The 24,573-nt window shown below is 41.7% G+C and overlaps 1 protein-coding gene and 1 long non-coding RNA gene across 9 annotated transcripts in view; one reads left to right on the forward strand and one right to left on the reverse strand.

Annotated features, from left to right (window-relative positions):
* The window catches only part of LOC132210630 (uncharacterized), a 34,700-nt gene extending 12,028 nt beyond the window's left edge, over window positions 1-22,672 (forward strand). The window contains exons 2-3 of the long non-coding RNA XR_009446769.1: window positions 18,437-18,545; window positions 21,902-22,672. This is a non-coding gene — a long non-coding RNA (uncharacterized LOC132210630). The remainder of the gene's footprint in view (window positions 1-18,436; window positions 18,546-21,901) is intronic.
* The window catches only part of st3gal2 (ST3 beta-galactoside alpha-2,3-sialyltransferase 2), a 297,050-nt gene that overhangs the window by 242,274 nt on the left and 30,203 nt on the right, over window positions 1-24,573 (reverse strand). For 6 of the 8 annotated variants that reach the window (XM_059651578.1, XM_059651573.1, XM_059651577.1 and 3 more), the window contains exon 2: window positions 8,921-9,049. The exons of the other annotated variants lie outside the window; for them this stretch is intronic. The gene's annotated coding sequence lies outside the window, so the exon portion shown is untranslated. The remainder of the gene's footprint in view (window positions 1-8,920; window positions 9,050-24,573) is intronic. 8 annotated transcript variants of the gene reach the window in all.

Raw genomic sequence — 24,573 nt, forward strand, 5'->3', positions numbered from 1 at the left:
TGGGATGCAGTGGGGGAGGGGAGATTTTGAAGCTGGTGAAGTCCACATTGATACCATTGGGCCGCAGGGTTCCTATGCGGAATATGAGTTGCTGTTCCTGCAACCTTCGGGTGACAACATTGTGGCACGGCAGGAGGCCCAGGATGGCCATTTCGTCTAAGTATTGCAAGGTGGGGGGGGGGGGGGGGGCTGAAATGTTTCGCAACTGGGAGGTACAGTTGTTTATTGCGAACCGAGCGGAGGTGTTCTGCAAAGCAGTCCCCAAGCCTCCACTTGGTTTCCCCAATGTAGAGGTAGACTCAACGGGTACAGCGGATGCAGTATACCACATTGGCAGATGTGCACATGAACATCTGCTTGATGTGGAAAGTCATCTTAGGGCCTGGGATGGGGGTGAGGGAGGAGATATGGGGGCAAGTGTAGCACTTCCTGCGGTTGCAGGGGAAAGTGCCGGGTGTGGTGGGGTTGGAGGGGAGTGTGGACCGGACAAGGGAGTCCCGGACAGCGCAGTCTTCTCCAGAAGGCAGACAAGGGTGAGGATGGAAAAATGTCTTTGGTGGTGGAGTCGGATTGTAGAGGGCAGAAATGTCGGAGCTTGATGTGTGTATCCGGAGGTTGGTGGGGTGGTATGTGAGGACTAGGGGGATTCTCTTTTGGCGGTTACTGTGGGGACGGGCTGTGAGGGATGTGTTGAGGGAAATGCGGGAGACACAGTCAAGGGTGTTCTCGACCACTGCGGGGGGGGAAGCTGCGGTCCTTGAAGAACCAGGACATCTGGGAATGGAATGCCTCATCCTGGAAGCGGATGCGGCAGTTTTGGTCTCCACATTTACGGAAGGCAATATTTGCATTGAGGAATGTACAGCAAAGGTTCACTTGATTGGTCCATGGGAAGTCAGGGTTGTCCTTTCATAAGATACTGAACAAACTGTTCTTTCGTCTCTGGAACTTAGAATAACGTGCAGTCTTATTGAAACATTCAAAGATTATGAAGGGTTTCACAGGGTAGATGCACAGATGTTATTTTCCCCAGCTGGAAAATCTAGAATAGGAATTTGCAAGAATAACAATTTGCTTTATCGTCACATATACCTACATGAGTATAGTGAAAAGTTTACAACTTGCCATTTATGGTGCCATCTTAGATACAAAGGTACCGAGGTACAGATTCTTTAAGTACTGATTCTTAGGGAAAAAAGCAGTAGAAGAAAAGAATACAAAGTCTAGCAATAAATTGGAAAAATAGTGACATAAGAGTTCAGAATAGCAGTCCTTCCAACCCAGATCACATCCAGCTTCACCACGAGGCCAGGGGTCAAGTCCACACTAAGGCCAGGGAGACAGTTTCAGGATAAGGGGCCGATCATTTAAGATTTAGCAACTTCTTCACACAAAGCATTGCGTATCGTTGAGTGTTCTCTATCCTAGAGGGTTGTGGTAAACCATCAACAAATATACTTAAAAGGTTGCAACCTTTGGTCTTTCAAGGAATCCAGGGATATGGGAGTCGACAGAAAGGTGGAGTTGGAGCCAAATATCGGTCATTCATGATTGTCCATATAGCGTTTTCTTCAATTTGTTACAGAGACATACAGCACAGAATCAGACCCAGTTCTTCAAAGGGCAAACAGTAAGGCAAGGAAAAACTTCCCTATGCAGTGAATGGTTAGGAGTTAGCATGAATGTGTGAGAACTTTCTTAATGAGGAGTTGGATGAGCATTTGAAGGGAAACTATTTACAGGGCTATAGGTAAAGCATGGCATGTTGGGACACAGGGTGTTGTAGCTACAGATTCAGCATGAGGAAAACAGGCTGAATAACCTCCTTCTGTGTTGTACCATTGTACGATTCTATTGTGGATGCTGGAAACTAGAAATAAATATAGAACATCAGGTTATATTCAGCAGGTCTGGCAGCACCTTTTTCCTCGATCCACAGACTGCAGCCAGACCTGCTGAAAGTTTCTAATATTTCTGTAATTAGAAGAGGATTCTCAGCATAGTTTCAAACACATGCAAGAAATTACCTAATTCATTGCTGCAAAAGACCAAAGAAGTGTAAATGCTGGGAATCAGAAACAAAATCTGGATTTACTAGGAAAGCTCAGCAGGTCTGGCAGAATCTACGGAGAGAAAGTAGAGTTAATGGTTTGGGTCCAATGACCCTTCTTAAGAACTGATTATAACAAGGAATAGATTGGTATATGTGCTAGAGAATGGGTGTGGGGAAGGAGAAAGAATAAATGATAAGTGGAGTTGGAGCCCAGGGAGAGAGAAAAACAGTTGGGCCAACAAAGGTAATGGGAGCTGCAGATGCTGGAGAATCCAAGATAACAAAGTGTGGAGCTGGATGAACACAGCAGGCCAAGCAGCATCTCAGGAACACAAAAGCTGACGTTTCGGGCCAAGACCCTTCAATAGGGTCTAGGCCCGAAACTTCAGCTTTTGTGCTCCTGAGATGCTGCTTGGCCTGCTGTGTTCATCCAGCTCCACACTTTGTTATCTGGGCAGACAAAGGAATGAGTACAGGTCAGCCTGGGAGAATGAGTAGCTGTTTAGTGGCTGACAATGGGTTGTTTGTGACAGCAGCCCATGAAATGCCAAGGCCTAGTGTGTGAGGATAGGGTTAAGGACATAGGACAAGGCGCTTAGGCCCTACAATTACTGAACTCAATGATGACTCTAGTAGGTTGCAGGTTCCCAAGCAGAAAATGAGGAGTTGTTCTTCCAGCTTGCATTCAGCCTCATTGGAGCACTATAGCCAGCCTAGAACAGATGTTGGCCAGCAAATATGGTTGTGTTGAAGTGGCAGGCAACCAGAAGTTCAGGGTCACTTTTGTGTATAGAGTGTAGGTGTTATACAAAGCAGTCACCCAATCTGTACTTCATCTCCACAATGTACAGACGACCACATTGTGAGCAGCAAATAGAGTTGACTAGATGAAGTGAAGTGTAGGTAAATTGCTGCTTTTTGATTTGACCCGATTTATTATTGTCATATGTACCGAGAGACAGTGAAAAGTATTGTTCTGCATGTTAACCAGATAAGATACCTCACATAAATACATCATAGTAATAAAACAGAATGCAGAATACAGTGTTATAACTACAGAGAAAGATCAACTCTGATATATGAAAGATTTGCTCATTAGTCTGTTAATAGTGGGGAAGAAGCGGTTTTTAAATCTGGAAAACTCAGCAGTTCTGGAAGCATGTATGAAGAGAAAGCAGAGTTGTTTTCAGCCCGGTGAGGTCATTCTGAGGAAGGGTCACTGGATCTGAAGCATTAACCCTGATTGCTCTTAACAGATGCTGCCAGACCTGCTGAACTTTTCCAGTAATTTCTGTTTTTCTTTCTGATTTACAGCAGTTCCTTTGGTTTCTGTTTTCAAATCTGTTAGCACATGTTTTCAAACTTTGATGATGCTGTCTGCTTTTCCAGGGCAGCACAAAGTGTAGACAGAATTAACAAAAGGAAAGGTAATAAAATGTGAGGCTGGATGAACACAGCAGGCCCAGCAGCATCTCAGGAGCACAAAAGCTGACGTTTCGGGCCTAGACCCTTCATCAGACCCTTCTGGATCTATCTTGGATTCTCCAGCATCTGCAGTTCCCATTATCACATCAACAAAAGGAAGGCTAGTTTCCGGGATGGACTGGGCTGTGTTCACAACTCTAATTTCTTGGGATCTTGACAGTGCAGTTGCCATACCAAACTGTGACGCATCTGGATAGTATGCTTTTAATGATGCATCAATAAACACTGGTAAGAATCATGGGGGACGTATCAAATTTCCTTGGCTTCCAGGGTCCGCCTGAAATGTATATCTGGGCCCTTCAATAGGGAGAAGGAGGGAGTAAATGGGCAGGGGGTTACATCTTCTGTGATTAATTGCTGTTATCATCAAGCAGACTAAAAGCTCACGTGCTATGACAAAAGCAAAAAGGTTGACAAGAGCAAATTAAACATAATAACAATAGCATAAAGATGGAGAATTATAGCAGGCCAAATGTCTTCAGAAATAATGGGAACTGTAGATGCAAGAGAATCCAAGATAATAAAGTGTGAAGCTGGATGAACACAGCAGGCCAAGCAGCATCTCAGGACCACAAAAGCTGACATTTCAGGCCTAGACCCTTCATCAGAGGGGGGAATGGGGGGTGGGTTCTGGAATAAATAGGGAGAGAGAGGGAGGTGGACCGAAGATAGATAGAGGAGAAGATAGGTGAAGAGGAAAGTATAGGTGGGGAGCGGATAGATCAGTCCGGGGAGGACGGACAGGTCAAGGAGGTGGGATGAGGTTAGTAGGTGGGAAATGGAGGTGCGGCTTGAGGTGGGAGGAGGGGATGAGTGAGAGGAAGAACTAGTTAGGGAGGCGGGGATAAGCTGGGCTGGTTTTGGGATGCAGTGGGGGGGAGGGGAAGAACTGGGCTGGTTTTGGGATGCGGTGGGGGAAGGGGAGATTTTGAAGCTTGTGAAGTCCACATTGATACAATTAGGCTGCAGGGTTCCCAAGTGGAATATGAGTTGCTGTTCCTGCAACCTTCGTTTGGCATAATTGTGGCACTCCAGGAGGCCCATGATGGACATGTCATCTAAGGAATGGAAGGGGGAGTTAAAATGGTTCGCGACTGTGAGGTGCAGTTGTTTATTGCGAACCAAGCGGAGGTGTTCTGCAAAGCGGTCCCCAAGCCTCCGCTTGGTTTCCCCAATGTGGAGGAAGCCACAACAGGTACAGTGGATACAGTATACCACATTGGCAGATGTGCACGTGAACATCTGCTTAAGATGGAAAGTCATCTTGGGGCCTAGTATGGGGGTGAGGGAGGTGGTGTGGGGGCAAGTGTAGCACTTCCTACGGTTGCAGGGGATGGTGCTGGGTGTGGTGGGGTTGGAGGGCAGTGTGGAGCAGACAAGGGAGTCATGGAGAGAGTGGTCTCTCTGGAAGGCAGACAAGGGTGGGGACGGAAAAATGTCTTGGGTGGTGGGGTCGGATTGTAGATGGCGGAAGTGTCGGAGGATGAGGCCAAATGTCTTTTTGTTTTACAAACAATGCATTCCCTTAAAAGATTTTTGTTGGTCTGAGGCAGCTAGCTGTTAGCCTGACAAGTCAAGAATAGGCAGTAAACTCAAACCATAATTGCACTCAACTTCCCAATCTGCGAAGATTGAGTTTTCTAATCAACACATTCAAGAGCAGCAAGTCAGGTTAATTTGCTACATTTACATAGTTAAAAAGCACAAAATAGATAAGATAAACATGATTCACTCCACACTGCAGAATACATTTACTCTATGAACCACTTGGGAAACCAAAAAGGAGGAGTCCAGTCTTAATGCTGGTGATATTTTGATGAAGGGTCTAGGCCTGAAATGTCAGCTTTTGTGATCCTAAGATGCTGCTTGGCCTGCTGTGTTCATCCAGCTCCACACTTTGTTATTCCAGTCTTAACGTTGGTGATACATCTCATTGTTTTATATCCAACTATTTGGCAGTTACTGTAGTCTTACTGCAATGAAAATATGTCACTTTATATAGATTACATTAACAATTGAGATAATGCATCAGCATGCAGCAAGCATCTCTGCGTTCAATGCTCATTCAGGTCAGCAAATTGTCTTTGTTTACAAATTGAGCTTTTGTGCTCCTGAGATGCTGCTTGGCCTGCTACGTTCATCCAGCTCCACACTTTGTTATCCACTCTGTGGCTCATACCATGCTATTTCACCTTCAGTAGGGACTTAGATTGAATAAATGCCCCTAAAATGGTACAGAATTGATGAGTTTGGATTCACAGAATGGTGCCTTGTTTATTTATTCTATCCATGACCCTCATGATTTTATAATCCTCCGTAAGGTCACCCCTCCGCCTTCAAAGCTCCAGTGAAAATAGCCTATTCAGCCTCTCCCTAAGCTCAAACTGTCCAACACTGGGAACATCCTTGTAAATCTTTTCAGACCCCTTTTAAGTTTCACAACATCCTTCCTATAGCAGGGTGACCAGAATTGCACACAGTATTCAAAAGATGGCCTAACCAATGTCCTGTACAACCACAACATCGCTTTCCAACTCCGACTGTCAATAAAGGCAATCATACCAAATGTCTTCTTCACTATCCCATCCACCGCAATTCCACTTTCAAGGAACTAGGAACCTGTTGAGAATTCTGGGTAATCCAAGATGGAGGACAGGAAAAAATTATGGCTGTAAGAGCCGCTCCTTTTTTTGAGGAATTTTCAGTGTTGGAGCCGATTTCCTCGAATTCTAGAAGCCGTAATTACTGTCTTATAAGCTGTTATATTGTTTTGGAATTTTTTTTGGACGGGTAAAGATCAAACAATGACACTTTAAAAAGGATGAAAAGGCAGTGGTAGTGACCACATGGAAGTGACAAGTGAAACTGATTTCCTGGGAGAGAAGGCTAGGAGGAGATTTGATAGAAATTTTCAAATTCACAAGGGATTTTGACAAAGTAGATAGATAGAGAGAAACAGTTCCACTCATAAAATAAGTTAAAATGAGACGGCATTTATTGAAGGTAATTTGCAATAGCAGCAAATGTCGTGAGAGAAAAAAAAAAATCATTGTCACGTTAGGAGTCATGAGGATCTGAATAGAATTCTGGAAGTATGGTGGAAGCATATTCAATTGAAGAATTCAAGACAGAATTGACTGATTATTTTAACAGAAACAATATTCAGGGTTTTGATGAAATAGCTGCTTCACAATGCTCATTTTGCGAGCCAGTGTAGGGCTGAAAAACTTGCTCCTGCACCATAACATTGTTGTGATTCCGTGAACTGAAAGGGCTATGAGTTTTACACTGGTTTACCCATTGATTGGGCTCTTTTTTAAATCTTGGGGAGAATACAATGCCTGTAGGCAACAATCATCAAAACAATTGTTGGTCCTTAGGACTGCAAGCTGGACTCTCAGTCTTCCGGTTTGTTGACCTTGTGTTTGTTGAGTCTTCCCGGCCAGCAGCGTTAGAAGGTAAGTCTACACTATTGTTGCCACCTGCGAAGTAAGATTCAAGCATCAAGAGCTGGCATCTCTAGTATAGCACCAGTTCAATATAGCCATCGTTTGTTTTGAAGATTTGCAAAAAATAATGGAAGTTGGAAACAGAAATAGCTAGCACCAAAATGACTGGCACTGCCCACCTCACACATTCAGATTTGTGGTAGATTCCTCATTGTTCGAGTATGTGTCCAAGTTGTAAATGATTCCATTGTCTTGTGGGACCTCTCTTGATCAAATGGGCAGCCTCCATGCTGTTGAGCTCAGCATGAAGAAGAATCTCCTTGTTTGAGATTTTGACCAGCCACTGCATCATCATAATTCAGTCAGGAGTCTTTGACTGAAGTGGTTCAGAGTTGATGTGGCACCTATAACAGATCCTAGATCTGTGGCACACATGAAGTCTGGTAACGTTTGATTTTCACCTTCAGATCAACGTGATGCTGCTTCCAGACATGCTCATGGAATTGGCCATAGTATCACGAACACACATGAGAACACCAAAGTATTGTGAACATTTCTAACTTGCAATTCCAATATGCGCTTTTTAAAAGAGAGCTGATGCACAAAAATGGCTGCAGATATAAATTAGTTGGATGTCTTGAGGCAGAGCTGTGAAATGTCATACTTATGGAGGAGAAGGAAACTTCAAATAACAGCCCTTTGACAAGGGGAAGGGACCAGTCGAGCAACTGACTGCTCAAGAAAAACGACACAATATGGCTGTTGCACACTTTCGAAGGACAAAGAAGTTAATACATGACTGACACACAGTGAAAGAACATTATTCAATACAGACTGCAAGGTAATAAAACTTTCATGGTTGTGATTATCCGATAAATCTCGAATGCAAGTCAAGCAATTTAACAATTTGATTGTGCTGTTGCTTGTCAATGCATTCAGAAAAAAAATTTGCAACATGTTTGTATCTTTTGTGATCTTTTGCTAGTGGTTCCTGTATTTAAATCTGTATAACAAGCCATTGATGGAAATTTGCTGGATGGACATAATGCTATGAAATTTGTGTACATTATTTACACATCTGAATTGGATTGGCCTCAATTTTTTCACTTCTTACTCTGCTGCCCTTTGCCAGCAAGAACAGACACTTGCCAAAGACAGGATAATATTGTTTGTCCTCCCATGGCTCCACTCTCTGCTAGAAATGACACAGGGCCTCCAAGAAATATTTCACCAATGTTTTCCACAATTAGGAACAGATGTTTCTGGAAGGAGAATACATTTCACAGTGATGCCACTTGATGACAATTCAATTGTAATTGCTCCTTCGATCTAACATTGAATTTTCAGCTTCCTTTAAACTTGATTGCAGCCAAACCCTGCCTCCTGTATTCTAACACAACATAGGCTCTCTTCATCAATTATACTGTCCTACATTGGTTCCAAGTCAGTTAACTCCTCACATTTAAAAATGTTCATCAGTTTTTTTTTCCTTCTATGGCCTCGCCCCTTGTTTTCTCTATAATCTTCACTTGGGCTCCCCCAATTCCTGCTTCTCCCTCATCCCCTGTTTTCATTGCTCACCACTGCCTAGGCTCTAACCTGTGGGATTTACTCATAGTAAATCACTGAGGCTCCGACATAGTTTCCTAATCCTCTTTGACTACATGGTGCTGGAGGACAAGAGGACTTTTAACATTGCACTGTTGTTTAAACAGGGAGAATGGTTTGAGACTGACTAATCACAACACTGTATTAGTAATCCAGAAGGCCTGGGGACACAGATTCCAATCCCACCACAACAGCTCATGAAATTGAAATCCATTTAATCAATCTGGAACACAAAGCTAATGGTATCATTAAACTACCAATGATTGCTACAAAAATGTTTCTGGGTCACCACTATCCTTTAGGGCAGAAAATCTGCCATCCTTACCTGGTATGGCCCAGACCCACAGCAATGTGGTTAGCTCTTAACGGCCCTCTGAAATGTTCAAGTGAAAAACTCAGTCCAAAGGTGATTGGAGATGGTCAATAAATGCTGGCATTGCCGAGGACTCCCAAACTGCAAGGGGAAAAAAAATAAGCTGAACGCTTTAATGGTGGGAATGTTGGCAGACAATTAAGTAAGCAACTGGAGGAGGAGGCAATGTGCTTAAGGTGGGAAAACCATCCATTCTGTGCAACTGCAGTATCTTTAAAATACACATATGGCACAGTCAGCAATAATTCAAATACTCAGTAACATGCAACTTTTATGGCCTGCTGTTCATCTCACTTCTTGGTATGTATAGATTCAAAAAGAAAGAATTGTATTTATATTCACTATTCATGACCAACAGACATCTCAAAGTGCCTTATAGCTAACAAAGTATCTTACAAAGTGCGGTCACTGTAACATTGCAGGAAATGGAGCAGCCAACACATGCATAGCAAACTTTCAACAACCAACAATACAGTAATGGCTAGATAAATTGTTTTTTCTGATGCTGATAGAGGAATTATTTTTGAATAGAACTACTTTCCCTCTTCTTTGTTGAGCTAAGGGAGTGTTTAACATTTACTCGAGAAGGTAGACGGGGCCTTGGTTTAACATCACATCCAAGAGACGGTGGTTCTGACAGTGCAGCACGACCTCAGTCTGCTGGGATGGCAGCACTGATTTTTGCTCCTGGAGTAGCACATGAGCCTGGAATATTGTGATTCAGGAGGTGGAAAGGCCAGGGATGACACAAATTTATCAGTTTCTGAACTCTTTCTGCTGATTCCATCAGGAAGGTGCATAGGCAATCATCAGGTTAGAGTCGGATTGGCTGCACTCATCATCCACAATACCATACACAAAACAATTCTCTGTTAAAGTGCAGCTGATGGTCTGTTTGAAATGCTGGCCAACGTACAGGTTAACACAATGCCACAGAAATCCAGTAGATCCTAATGAAATACAACTGGTGGAAAACCTGTAGATTTAGTTCTAATAAATTTGGAAAAGGGAATTTAAGATTGTATTTGAAAGGCACAACCATCGCAGATGCTGTAAGCCCTGCTGAATTTCTCCAGTCATTTCTGCTCAGTTTGTTTCAGACCTCCAGCATCTGCAGCTCTTGGTTTTATATTATGAGATGATGGCCTAATGGTATTATTGCTAGATTGTTAATCTAGGAACTCAGCTAATGTTTTGAAGAGATAGCAAGAATTGCAGATGCTGGAGTCAGAGACAACGCAGTGTGGAGCTGCAGGACTCAGGTTTGAATCCTGCTATGGCAAACAGTGGAAACTGAATTCAATATAGAAAGTAATCTGGAATTAAGAATATATTGAGGACCTCAAATCTGTTACAGATTGTCAGAGAAACTCATCTGATTCACTGATGTCCATCAGGGAAGGAAATCTGCCACCCTCACCTGGTCTGGCCTGCATGTCAATCTAAACCCACAACAATGTAGTTGATATCAACTGCCCACTAAAATGGCCTAGCAAGCCACTCAGTTGTGCCAGTCGCTACAAAGTCTCAACAAAGTAGTAAAACCAGATGGACCACCCGACATTGACCTAGACACCAGAAAAGACATTGCAGAGTTGACAGGGCTGTTTCTGCCAAAGTCCTCCTTTCTAACATCTGCGGCTGATGCCAAAATCAGGAAAGCTGTCTCAAAGACCAGTCAAGCCACAGTGTGACATTACCTGTTTCCATGAGATTGACAATGTCCCAGACACCACCATCACCATCTCTGGATACGTCCCGTCGCACTGGCAGGACGGATGCAGCAGAGGTGGAGACACAGTGGCATACAGTCAGGAGGGAATTGGTGTAGGAATTATCAACATTGTTTCCAGACCCCGTGAAGTCTCATGGCATCAAGTTAAGCATAGGCAAGGAAACCTCCTGCTGATTGTCACGTACCATCCTCCCTCAGCTGATGAAGCAATCCTCCTTCATGTTGAACAATAGGGCGCAAAATGGTGGGGGATTTCAATGTCCACCAACAAAAGTGGCTCAGCAGGAGCATTTTTAAAGGACATAAAAGCCAGACTGGGTCTTTGGCAGTTGTTAGGGACCCAACAAGACAGGAGAACAAATTTCACTTGTTTTTTGCCACAAACATGACCCTGAGCTTCCTGTAACCTCCCGCTTCACCATACCACTATGTTCCCTGATCAATATCTCTGTCTTGGTCTTGCTGCAGTGCTCCAGTGAAGCTTAGCGCAAGCTTGGAGAAGAGCTTCTCATTTAATGCTTGGCAGCTCTACAGTTTTCCGAGTACTACACTGAGTTCAGTCTCTTTCGGGCCTGAGCACCTTCCATACTCCCACACGTCAGGCCTTGTCATCAATCCATGTTAGCCACCAATGGTCGCCATTAACAGCAATTCATTCTCCCAGGCTGACTTTTACACATTCCTTTGTCTGCCCAACTGTTATTCGCTCTCTCTGAGCTCCAGCTCCATCTTTTGTTTACACCTCAGCCCACACCCCATCCCAGCTTCAGGATATATACCAACTTTTTCCTCGTTACTATCAGTTCTGGAAGAGGGTCACTGGTCCCAAAATATTAACTCAGCTTTCTCTCCATAGATGCTGCCACACATGCCTGTTGAGTTTTTTCCAACTATTTGTTTTGCTTTTGATTTCCAGCATCCCCAGTTTTTTGTTTTTTTTCAAATATAGCATGATTGCTGCTGCCTAAGACCACCTTCACTGGGATTCATTAATTCATTTCATCTTACCGTACAGTACTTGATTGGTACAAACTCCAGAAAACATTGTTTTTAGGATGGTTTCTCAGACATCCTATGAATTTCTCAGCTGGGCTACTTTTACCCCTCTGATTTGTTCCAGCTGATATATAGAATAAATCCCCCAAGATTACCACCATACATTTCTGACAAGCTGGCTTCTTTTTTATACTCCATCCTATCATGTGGTTGTTGTAAAATAGTAGGTACAGTATGACTTGTGTATACGTCATTTCTCATCTCTACCAAATGGTTTCCACATCCTGGTTCTAGACCTTAAATCATTCCTCCCCATTGTGCTGATACAATAATTAATTAAGAGCCACACCTCCCCCTTTTTGTCCCGTCCTTCCCAGGATAACGGCACAGACTGTTCAATATTCGTGCCGCAATCAAGATCATCCTGCTACCATATCTCTGTAATAGCCATCAAATCATAGTATTCAAATGTGTGCCAGCAGCTCATCAGCATTCTTTCAAATGTTTGAAACTGAGCATTGAAGTTTCGTTCCTGTAGTATCTTTGCATCCTTTACTTTATCTGTTGATTTATTGTTAGGTTTGTACTCTCTATCTCTTCCTGTCTGTTTATTATTTCTGACATTTTTTTATTACTTTGCCTCTACTCTTTAATTTGCCAAATTTAATGCTTTTGCCCCCAGTATTTACTGTAAAATCCTCTCTGATTCACTAGTTCTTCAATTCCCGCACAGCAGACCATACTAAAGACACAGTGTCCGTTTTCCCCAGTAGTGGTGCCAGTACTTCTTTAGCAACAATCCTCTTCTACCGTACCAGTTTTTGAGCCATGCATTCATCTCTCTACTCTACTCTATGACAATTTTCATGTGGCTCAGATATTTATTCAAAGGTAGGAGCCTTTGAGTTTTGGCTTCTTAACTTCATGCCTAGTTCCTCGTATGCAGAACTTCCCTCCTTTCTTCTCTTGATGTCATTGGTACCTGTAATAAGCCATTATAATTGGATCCTCTTCCTCCCATCGGAAGTTCCTCTGCAGCCCTGAGCAGATATCCGGAGTCCTCTCACCAGGCAGACAACACAGCCTTCTTCACTTTCATCCTTTGTAATGGCAAACAGTGTCAATCACCCTTACTAGAAGGTCATTTCTCGCTATATCCCTTCTGTTATAATATATTAAGGAGCAGTTTGTGGGTTACTTTAAACCTAAAGAATAAAACAGACCATAACCATTTACAGGACATGTAGTAGAGTAAGAACTATTACCTATTGGGTGAAGAAGCATCTTTCTCTTCCCCATAAAAGTGCAAGCACTGTTAATATTGCAATCAAACTTTGGATCGACATTCACAGGACAGGTGAAAATGATTAAGTCTGTGACAGCCTTTGTTGTATCAATCTAAAATGAAGCCCACTACCCCGCTCTTTATTAATATTCATGATTCAGGTAGTTATCCCCATTTCCTTTAGTAGAGGCAGTGCTCTCTGCCTTAATTTTACAATTAGAATCTTCACTGAACTCAGCTACCAAGCAACCTGAAGAATGTTCCCTTAGCCTTGACTGTGCTGCAGAATGTCAATCATGCCGCTCTTCAGAATGGTTGCTCCCACCCAAGTAGTTATTACATGCGTTTCACAAACATGATTGGTCCAGAAAGTGATTGACAAATTAACGAATGCTGGACAAGCAGCTGAGAGAGCAACTTCTCTAGTTTATCAGGTGTGATGCCAGTACAACGCACCTCCTACAATTAGACTTCAGTGGCCCAAAGACTTTCAAACAAAGTGTAACTGTTGTCCCAAAATGAAATCCAACAGTTATAATGTTCAAAGCAACACAGATCAAAATGGGGAATCAGTAGTTAGAAAAAAAAAATATATTTTGCCATCATTTTAAATTCTCAATCAAGCTGGCTGCACTGCCGAAGTAAGACCAGTAACATATATTTAAAAAAAGAGCATTTACAAGAAAATGGACTGAACTTTGTTCTGAGGAGTGAATGAATGGCAATTACTATGAACGGCTTTGGAGTGGCAGATTGCTGTCAGCTAGCTATCTAAAAACGCGCAGTATCCTCAAAGGTGGTCCAGGAACTGTGTGAACATTCCAAACAATTATGTGTTAAAACCTAATTAATCACCGAAGAATCATTCATGAGCAGTGCGGAGTCTGAACCTGGAAGTCTCAGTTGGAACATTGAATTCAATATCATGTCATATCTGGAAAGTAGAAGTCAAAAAAAACAGACAGAAAATTTGGATTGAGACACACTGATAAATAATTTAGAAAGTAAAATGGACAAAAATCTCCAACAGATAAACTAGCAATAGTTTCATATTATAAAGTAACAACTAAAAACCAAAGCTAAAAGTTGATTTAATGAAGCTCCTCCTTGTGAAGTTAATTTTCAATGACAAAAAATGTTGTTTAGTAGTAATTATGACTTCCTACAAGGTTATTCTAAGCCTGGATGAACAAACTTCAAAATGTTTTGCAGAGTTTCATTCACATTATAAATTCTCACCATTCAAAACCAGAAAGTGCACAGAATGCTGGGCGAGAGACAGACAGTACTGGAATATGAAATAGTAAAATATTTGATAGATTCAGAGTAAGGGAGAAGCAATAAAGTCTAAATTAGGGTCATTGTGCAACACATTTATATCCTTCCTTAAATAAGGTGACCAATAATTTCCCCCATGATAAATGAAGTTATTCTATTAGCTTTCTTAATTACTTACTTACAGTACACATTAACCTCCTGTGATTCATGCACAAGGACACCCAGATCCTTTTACATCTATGCACTCTGCAATCTTTAACCATTAGTGTGCTTTTTAAAAATTATTCTTGCCAAAATGATCAATTTGAGGTTTTCCCATATTAAGTTCTATTTGCCACGTCTTTTTCCACTCATTTAACTCATCAATATCACTTTATGCTCCAAGAACAAATGAATCAGGATCAGGAGTAAGCCATTCAACCTCTTGGCAGAAAAGGATAGAAAGTTGGAGGGATGGCTATTTCGATTAAAGATAGCACTACCATGCTGGAAAAACTTGATGGCCCAAGGAGGACAGGCACAGAATCTATTTGGCTAGAGCTAAAGGACAAAAAAGTACAATTACATTGTTTGACGTTGTCCATAAGCCACCAAGTTGCAAATAAATTACAGTGACGCAAAAATTATAGGCTACCTTTAAAAAGCCACCAAATAAGTATATTCCCACAAAGGGAAAAATTAGGACAAACAAATTTGAAGTTACCTAGATGACTGAAGGTTAACTGATAAAGAAAATAATGTGTGCTTATGACAGACGTCAGGTGGATAAAACAGCAAGGTGCAGTGAATATAGAAGATTTAGAGGGAACATAAGAAAGCAAATAAAAGCAAAGAAAGAATCAGAAGAGACTGGCACCTAACATAAAATGGAATCTGAAAGAATCCAGAGGCAAGTATAGGGGAAGAGTAGGGTCAAATGAGGGTCCAAAAAGGAATTTATGCACAAGGCAGGTACCATAGCTGAAATGTTAACAAGAACACTTTGTCTCCACATTTACCAAGGAAGTAGGTACTGAGCAGAAAACAAAAAATGCTGGAGATCACAGCAGGTCAAGCAGCAGTCATGGAGAGAATGCAAGCTAACATTTTGAATCTAGTTGACTCTTCAGAGATGAAGAGATGATGAAGAGATGAAGAGTCATCTAGACACAAAATATTGGCTTACTTTCTCTCCATGGATACTGCCTAACCTGTTGTGACTGTCAGCATTTTTGTTTTCAGCACAGATTCCAGCATCAGCAATAATTTGCTCCTAGATACTGTGCAGGTCATGGTGAAAATGTTGATAATTCTGATATTTGAAGGGCTTAAAAATTGATTAGGAGGGTATTGTATACGCTCTCTGTACTTAAAGCCAAAGATGAGATGCATCCAAGGACACCAAGAGAAGTTACAGTAGAAACTGTGCAGACACTGACCATCAGTTTCTCAGATTCAGGATGGTGTCAGAGGAGAGGAGAATTACAAACGTTACACACGTTCTCAAATAAAAGCCAGCCAATCTAACCTCAATGGTGGAGGAGCTTGTCGAAATGTCAAAAGAGCTTGGCACAAAATTTATCATTTGGGTAATGTGACTTAATTGAGAAAGGCCAGTGTTTAAGGGTCTAGGCCTGAAACGTCAGCTTTCCTGCTCGGCCTGCTGGGTTCATCCAGGTCTACAACTTGTTATCTCAGATTCTCCAGCATCTGCAGCTCCTACTATCTCTGAAACCATTACAAGAATTTACTAGCTGAGAGATGCTATTTGAATTTCTAAAATGGATAGATACCACATTCCAGTGACCTGAAATCACAGTCAAAGCTGGCTGAGCATGATATCATTGTAATTTCTGCATTCCAGAGCCATTGAAGTGGAGGGAGCCTGACTGCAAAGCCTCACCTGAAATAACTGCCTTGAAAGGGTATGAATGGAGCTATCAGCTCTCATTAGCAAAGCATGCAGACAACTACCTGGATATAAACTAGACGGAGGCAGACCATTAGGTATAAGCACTTAATGGGACTTTTCATTTTGAAGAATTTGCCCGGACAGCATCAAATCCCGAAAGCCTAGAAAAATACTCCATAGCACCGCAACATATTTCTGGGTACTGAGCAATGACAGAAGTTAGGTAACACTGTATTTAAGGACCTAGTTTCTCTGGAGGCTGGAACAAGCAAATGAGATGCTGAGGAAGCAAGATCCCCATGTGGATTTCTCTCTCTTTCTCTTTATCAAACTTGCGATCTTTGAATTCTGTCTGGTGCCTTTAACTAGCCACGGGATGGAGACATGGAGATGTTTTAAATTCAGCAGCTGCTGTCCCAACAAACAGATAAAGTCTGTCTACATCTTTAAAATACCTCGATTGAACCCAGAAGGAAAAATGAGTTCATCGTGAAGCCAGTCAAGTCACTCACCTTCAAGAGCCAAAATGTGCTGTAACTTTCGTTTAATCTTCCACTCCGCAATCTATTTGAGGGTGTGTGAATTTCAAGAACGTGAATGTATGGAAGTTGGAGTGCTTTCATTATTTTACTTGGACTGGGCTAATCTCAAGAAAAAAGTACATTTTTTTTCTTTGTAAGAACGCAAAGAAACTTCTCATTACATCTCTTTCGGGCTGAATTCTAATTCAACATCAGTTGTTACAGAGATAGTAGGAACTGCTGATGCTGGAGAATCTGAGATAACAAGGTGTAGAGTTGGATGAACACAGCAGGCCAAGCAGCATCAGAGGAGCAGGAAAGTCGACACTTCGGGCCGAGACCCTTCTTCAGAAACAAGAAACATTTTTGACCCGAAACGTCAAACTTTCCTGCTCCCCTGGTGCTGCTTGGCCTGCTGTGTTCATCTGGCTTCACACAGTGTTATCTCAAAAGGAGTTGTGTTGAGTTTTTTGGAGGTTTTTAGTGCACGAGGCCTAGTCAGACTTCTCACCATATCATTCTCTGCCTACACCACCCCATGGCATCCTGCTGCCTGATTCTAGCCCCATTTAACTACCTGCCAGTCACTGACTAACTCACCATTCAGTAGATCTGTGCCAGGACCCTAGCATCCCTCATATCCATGCCTCGACTAAAATGCCACTGTGCAACTGATACCTGTCATTAGTAACATAATGGCACAGCAGCAGAAAGTCATGCTGCTCATGGCACATAGCTGGCATGGCTGACACTCTTTTGAACTTTTCCTACCTCTTCCCCATAACTCTTCAATCTCTTGCTCATTAACAACATTTATCTGCCTTCCACTTTGATTATATCTAATGACCAGTCTCTACAGTCTTCTGTGGTAAAGAATTCCAGATTCACTACCCCCTGAGTGAAGAAATTCCTAATAGGGTGACCCCATATACAATGATTATGCCCTCTGGTCTTAGGCTCTGCCACAAGGGGAAATAGTCTACTGTTAAGTCCCCTAAGTATCTTGACTGTTTCATTAAGATCATCCCTCATTATTCTCAACTCCAATAAGTACAAGCCAATTTGCATTCCCCGTTACCTGCTGAACTTGGACGCTAGTTTTTTGTCATTTGTGTAAAAGGAGTCCCAAATCTGTGTGCTGCAGACTTCTGTGATCTTTCTCCATTCAAAACAATATTCAGCTACTCTATTCTTCCTGCCAACATGCATAATCTTACACCTTCCAATGTTACATCCAACTGCCAAGTTTTTGCCCACTCACTTAACCTACTTACATCCCTCGAAGGACCCTGTGTCATCATCAACACTTGCCTCCCTACCAACTTTGGTGTCACGCACAAACCTGGATACAGTACATTCATTTCCATCATCCAAGTCATTAATATATGTTATAAACAATTGTGGGTCTGGCACTGATCCCTATGGCATACCACAAATTACTGGCTGCCATCCTGAAAATGTCCCCTTATAGACTCTTTATTGTCTATTGTTTAGCCAGTCCTATATCCATGTAAATATACTGCCCCCAATACCATGGCCACTTATTTTACTAAGTAACTTTATGCGCAGCACCTTAATAATTGCATTTTTGAAATCCAAATACATTACATGTACTGATCCCCTTTATCTATCCTGCCTGTTGCCTATTTAAAGAATTTCAATGTATGTGTCAGATATGATTTACCTTTCGAGAAGGAAAGGTGACTGTGCTTTATTATATTACGTAATTCTAAATGTTCTGCCAATGTGTCTTTTATAACAGGTCTTTGCTGACAAACAGTTGTTCCCACAGTCTGGAGGCCTGAGGTGGTACAGATCTGCTGTTGGATTTCCTGATCAGTAGTGGCTTTTCGAGAGAGCTGACTGCTAAGGTTTGGGAAGTTTTTGACATACTCTAAGATCTATCTTTCAATATATTTGGGAGGTCAGCCATTCCAATACCACCCATCTTGCGCCACAGTACAGAACAGATTTCTATTAACTAGAATTTAAGTTGTACCACCTGTTAATCATATCATTACTCGCTCTGCCAACATGTTAGCCTGCTCTCCAATACACAAGTTGTTAGGCATGGTTATCAACCCACATTCACAACAGTAACTTCTCACAATGTTCACAGAAGAGCTCAGTCACACCCTGGAAGACAGAACAGAAAAGACAAATTTACTAAACTCTGGATGGATTTTTCAATTCCACTTTGGAGGAGGACTCATTCTTTGGTGTGAAATGTAGATACCACAGATATTCATACAATTCCAGTTCAAGCAGTCAAGGTTTTCTGGTCAACAAAAGGGGGTCAAATTTTATCCAATTATCATTTTGCAGACAGTGGCATCCATCTTCTCCCACATTACCTCACCACTGCAGATTTACTAGGTCAGAGATTGTTCCAGTCACTCCACATCCCAAAAGTCACACAAAAGAAACCAAAGGTAGGTGCACAGATATGAGGAACTGGACAGCTGCTTTCAATGGTTTGCTATTCTGATTCTATTAAATAGGCTTACATCAAGGTGAGTTTGACTTCAGCAGTGAGTGAATGATAAGTACAAAGGCCTTGGATATTTTGGTCCAAATTCAGGGGTCAACCTATTCACAACACATGAAAAGTGAATGTGTTTTTTGGCCAAAAAGCAAGGGTTGGTCCTCTTCATGGGGTCGATGATTATTCAAGAAGAGGCAAATCACTAGAGACAATAACAGTAGGATAGTTGAAATTCCCTTTTGGTGCCTCTACTTTTCTTTTAGTTCAATCATTATTTATTAATCTTGTGCAATGTGAATGAAAATCATGTAATTAATTACTAAATTAAAAATTTAAACAAATTACATGCATAAATTGCACCTTAAAAATCCTTTAATTGCTGTTGAATCAGTTATGTAAATTCTAAAGTCAAGCACATTCTTGATCTGGCACAAGCAAATTGTTCACAAAACACTGTCAGATAGCCCAGTTTTATTGGCTGTGTCTAACCATGCCACATCTTTAATTTGGATCAACAATTCCATCTTGGACCAGTTTGGTTTGCTAAACCAAGGCTAATCACTGACATGAGTACACTGCCATTTGCAACAGTCTAATCAAGTGTTTTTAATCAAGATAGATATAGATATCTAAATTGCTGTTGTGTTACACTGAATAGATATTAAGGATATTTGACTGTTACAAATGTGAAGTAAAGTTCAGTTAAATTCATTCTCAGAAAAAGACCCATAGTTTCCCAGAATCCTACTTCAGAATGTTTTCAGGTACTTTACCCTCAATTATTTCCTCTCATTCCAATCTTTACTTTTGATAATTAAGGGTTTCCTAACATCATAGTTAAACTTGCTTTTGGCTAGATTGTGCCCTTGTCCTTTTGCAGCTTAGTTTTAAGTAATCTAGTAGAATTTAATATGGCTTCAGCTTTTGTAAGGAAACACAAGAGGCTGGCTAAAAAGAAAGTTCATTAATTGCAGGTACAATAAAAAACACATAGGAACAGATTCTTGTAGTGATAACAAAGACAAGGCTAAAAAAAAAGACAGGAACAGGTACTAAAAACTTTCTTGGATGCAAAACATTTAGTAAGGATGGGGGAAAACTGCAGGGAAGAGAAGTACTACAATGCCAACCAGGCAATAATCCCTGTCGGGGCATGGATAGAATCTATTTCATTATAGAAACACCATTACAAGATTGAGTTCATTCTACATCCAATGAGTGAAAATGACAGAGCGACACAGAAACTATAGCATTGTAAAAATTTGAATCCCTTTGATTATTCTAGTATTGAATGGGATAATCACAATCTTACAACTGACACATGAAGGCATGACTGCAACTGAGTTGAGTAGAGATAATAAGGCGTGGAGTAGAGATAACAAGGTGTCCAGGACCGAAACATCAGCTTTCCCGCTCCTCTGATGCTGCCTGGCCTGCTGTGTTCATCCAGCTCCACACCTTGTTATCCCAGACTCCAGCATCGGCAGTTTCCATTATGTCTGCATTAAGTAGAAGCTTGGGATGGTGCCTTCAGGATCGAGATTAGTGTCAAGCAAAGTTGTGTGATAGCCTATGCTATTTACAGTCTGACAGTAACTACTCATTTCACAAAAGACTAATCAGCCATCAATGTCAGTATTAAATACACAATTAGAAAAATCTTCACCCTTGGCTATTTCTGTGCCAAACTAAGCTAACGACCAATGATACATGATTTTTTGGATGAGTGGAGTATTGTTGCCGACTCTGCATTCAATTTATAAGCCATTCTCAATCTCTTCAGTTCTGCATTCAATACATTCACCTTTCCCTTAAGCATTGCCAAACCAAAACATCAATCCAGATCTGGTCAAGAAAATATTCCACCTCACACTTATGTTGAAGGAAATATTTTGGAATGTGTAGGACACTTTCCAATATCTTAGCAGCCACCTCTCGGAGGCCACAACTCACGAGGAGTTCCATTACTGGATTAGCTGCACCAAGCTAACATTCTGCAAACTACAGCAGCAAGCATTTGAGAAAAAAGATCTCCACTTGTCTGAGACCTTGGTCTCTGCTCCCCTCTGCAACTGGATCTTCGAGTTCCTGACCCACAGACTGCAATTATTGAGAACAGGTAAAAACACCTCCTCCATGGTAATCTCAACACCAGCGCCGTGCATGGATGTAAATGCAGTCTCTTACTATATCCCTGTACACTCAAGACTGTATGCCAAATTCCATCCTAACACCCATCTATAATCATAGAATCTCTACAGTGTGGAAACAGGTCCTTTGACCAGACAAAGCCCACACCAACACAGAGAGCATCCCATGCAGACCCATGCCCCTATCCTTTCCCTGCAACCCACCTAATCTACACATCCCTGAAACACTATGTGAAATTTCGTATAGCCAGTCCACCTAGCCTGCGCATCTTTGGACTGTGGGAGGAAACCCATGCAGACATGGGGAGAGCGTGCAAACTCCACGATGGTGGTTGCCTGAGGGTAAAATCAAACCCACGTCCCTGATGCTATGAGGTAGCAGTGCAACTACTGAGTCACCATTCCACCCCTTTTTTTTCTATAACTGAAGCCCTTTCCACACTTTTCCAAGGTGAGGGTATCCTTGTGTTCCTCCAGGTTGGCTATCAATTGAAACCCTAAACAAATATAGGACACAGGTACAATTCTCCCTGTTATGAATAAGACTATTGTTTTATTCTGTAACTCTGACTGCTTAAAGCTGTTTCCACAGTCAGCTCATTGGAAAACTCATTCAGTCAAGTTTGCTGACGACACCACCATCGTAGGCTGGATCTCAAAGAATGACGAGACAGAGAACAGCAAAAAGACAGAGTGCTTGCTGGCACTGTGTAAAAATAATAATCTGTCAACATGAGCAAAACAAAAGAGCTGGTCATTGACTTCAGGAAGCAAGGTGAAGGGCACACCGCTGTCTACATCAACGGAGCTGAGGTGGAGATGGTCAAGAGCACCAAGTTCCTAGGACTGATGATCGCCAATTTGCCCCAGTCCACCCATGTCGACGCGATGGTCGAGAAAGCACAACAACGACCCTACTTCCTCTAGAGGCCAATGAAATTTGGCATGTCCATAAAGAGACTTACTAATTTTTATAGATGCAGTGTAGAAAGCATTCTACTTGGATATATCACTGCTTGGCGCTTGGCAACTGCTCTGCCCAGGACCACAAGAAAGTACGGAGAGTTGCAAACACAGTCCACTCCATCAAGCAAGCAAACCTTCCATCCACTGATTCCATCTATACATCTTGCTACCTTGGGAAGGCAACCAGTGTAATTAAAGAATCCTCCCACCCCAGTTATAACCATTTCCACTGGCAGAAGATACAAAAGCTTAAACACACATACCAAAGATTGAAGAACAGCTTCTTCCCTGCTGTAATTAGATTTCCGAACAGCCCTCTCAAATTATAAATTTAATGTTGATCTTTCTCTCTGTGTGCCTTCTCTACAGCCGTAACATTGTATTTCTTGCCCTGTCCTATTATACTAATGCACTTTGTATGTTATGATCTGTCTTATTGCATGCAAAGCAAAACTTTTCACTGTACCTAGATACATGACAAGAATAAATCAAAATTTAAAAATCACATCAAATCAACAACTGTGCTAGTGTACAAAGTAAAAATGTTGTCACCATGCAGTATTTCAGTGAAACATAAACTGCATATTACGGACACGTAAGAGGTTGGAGAAATTGCAGCAGAAATATCTCTGCATTGAATGAGGGCACTGTTGAACAAAAGCTAGTCTTTCGTGAAACCGTTTTCAGAAACATGCAGACAAATCTACAAAATCAAATGTGATGAGCTGGTCATTGTGTCTGGTTGATCAAATGTCATCCTCCACCCAATCCTGTTTTCACAATTCTCAAATTGCCAATGTTCCAGTGGAGAACAAAGTAAGGGCTCCAAAGACCTGCTAACGTTCTCTTTGAAGTGCAGCATCATTGACACTGACGACTGAGAGGAGCTTCTTACCAAGTGCTCAAAATGACAACAAATTCTCCATCAAGCACATTACGTGTAAACATCTTAATGATGAGGCAGAGTGATGACTGAGAAGGAAGGAAAAAGAACAACAGCAGGCCACTCAGCCTGTCAATACTATTCCAACATTCAATAGGATCTGGCAGATCTGATTTTAGTCCCAATTCTACATTCCTGTATATCCTCTGATAATCTTTCATCCCCTTGTTAATAGGAATCTATCAACCTTACCTTAAAAACACTTCAAGATTCTGCATCCAGTGCCTTTTGATGAAGGGAATTCTAAACACTCATAACCACCAGAGAAAAAAATATTTGTTTATGTCTGCCTTAACCAAATCTTACACTCAAGATCCCACAACGTGTCCAACATGCCCAAAGATATGCACAATGAGAATGTCTGTTCTGTCACTTGAAATTCATGGCAGAAATAATTTACCTTGAGTAGACGTTCTCCTCAAAATGAGAGGTTGATCATGACAGAGTAGTAGTGTAAACAGAGGGAAAGAGTTTCTGAAGGATGCTGAAAAGTTCAATATTTTTCTGGGCCAATAAAGAAGAATATACTGCTGGATTGATTCTACCTGTACAGACATGATAGGCCAAATAGTTACCGGCTGTCCTACAACTGTTCTACAATTCTAAGGGAAATGAATGAAATCGATCAACAAGATCAAGTCTCGGTAGGGGGGACATCTAGGTACAGTGATCATACTATAATGTTTAGGTTAGCAATAAAACAGGACAAGGAACTACCTAAAGTAAAAATACCAATTCCATTGGACTAAAGACAGAACCGTCGCAAGTAATGAGTGTCATACAGCATGGAAACAGATCCTTTGGTCCAACCAGCTCATGCCAACCCTAATCCCAAAATAAATTAGTCCTACCTGCCTGCGCTTGGCCAATATCCAACCAAACATTTCTTATTCATGTACTTATCTGAATATCTTTTAAACGTTGTAACTGTACCCGCATCCACCACTTCCTCCCGAAGTTCATTTCACACATGAACCACTCTGCAAAAAAGTTGTCCTTCATGGACAATTTTGTGGGCGGCATGGTGGCTCAGTGGTTAGCACTGCAGCCTCACGGTGCCAGGGACCCAGGTTCGATTCCAGCCTCGGGCAACTGTCTGTGCGGAGTTTGCACATTCTCCCCTTGTCTGCGTGGGTTTCCACCGGGTGCTCCGGTTTCCTCCCACAGTCCAAAGATGTGCAGCATAGGTGGATTGGCCATGCTAAATTACCCGTAGTGTTCAGTGGTGCGTGGGTTATAGGGGGATGGGTCTGGGTGGAATTCTCCAAAGGTTGGTGTGGACTTGTTGGGCCAAAGGGCCTGTTTCCACATTGTAGGGAATCTAAAAAAAATCTCATCATGTCTTTTTAAAATCT

The sequence above is a fragment of the Stegostoma tigrinum genome, chromosome 16 (genome assembly GCF_030684315.1).
Source record: "Stegostoma tigrinum isolate sSteTig4 chromosome 16, sSteTig4.hap1, whole genome shotgun sequence".
Lineage (NCBI taxonomy): Eukaryota > Metazoa > Chordata > Chondrichthyes > Orectolobiformes > Stegostomatidae > Stegostoma > Stegostoma tigrinum.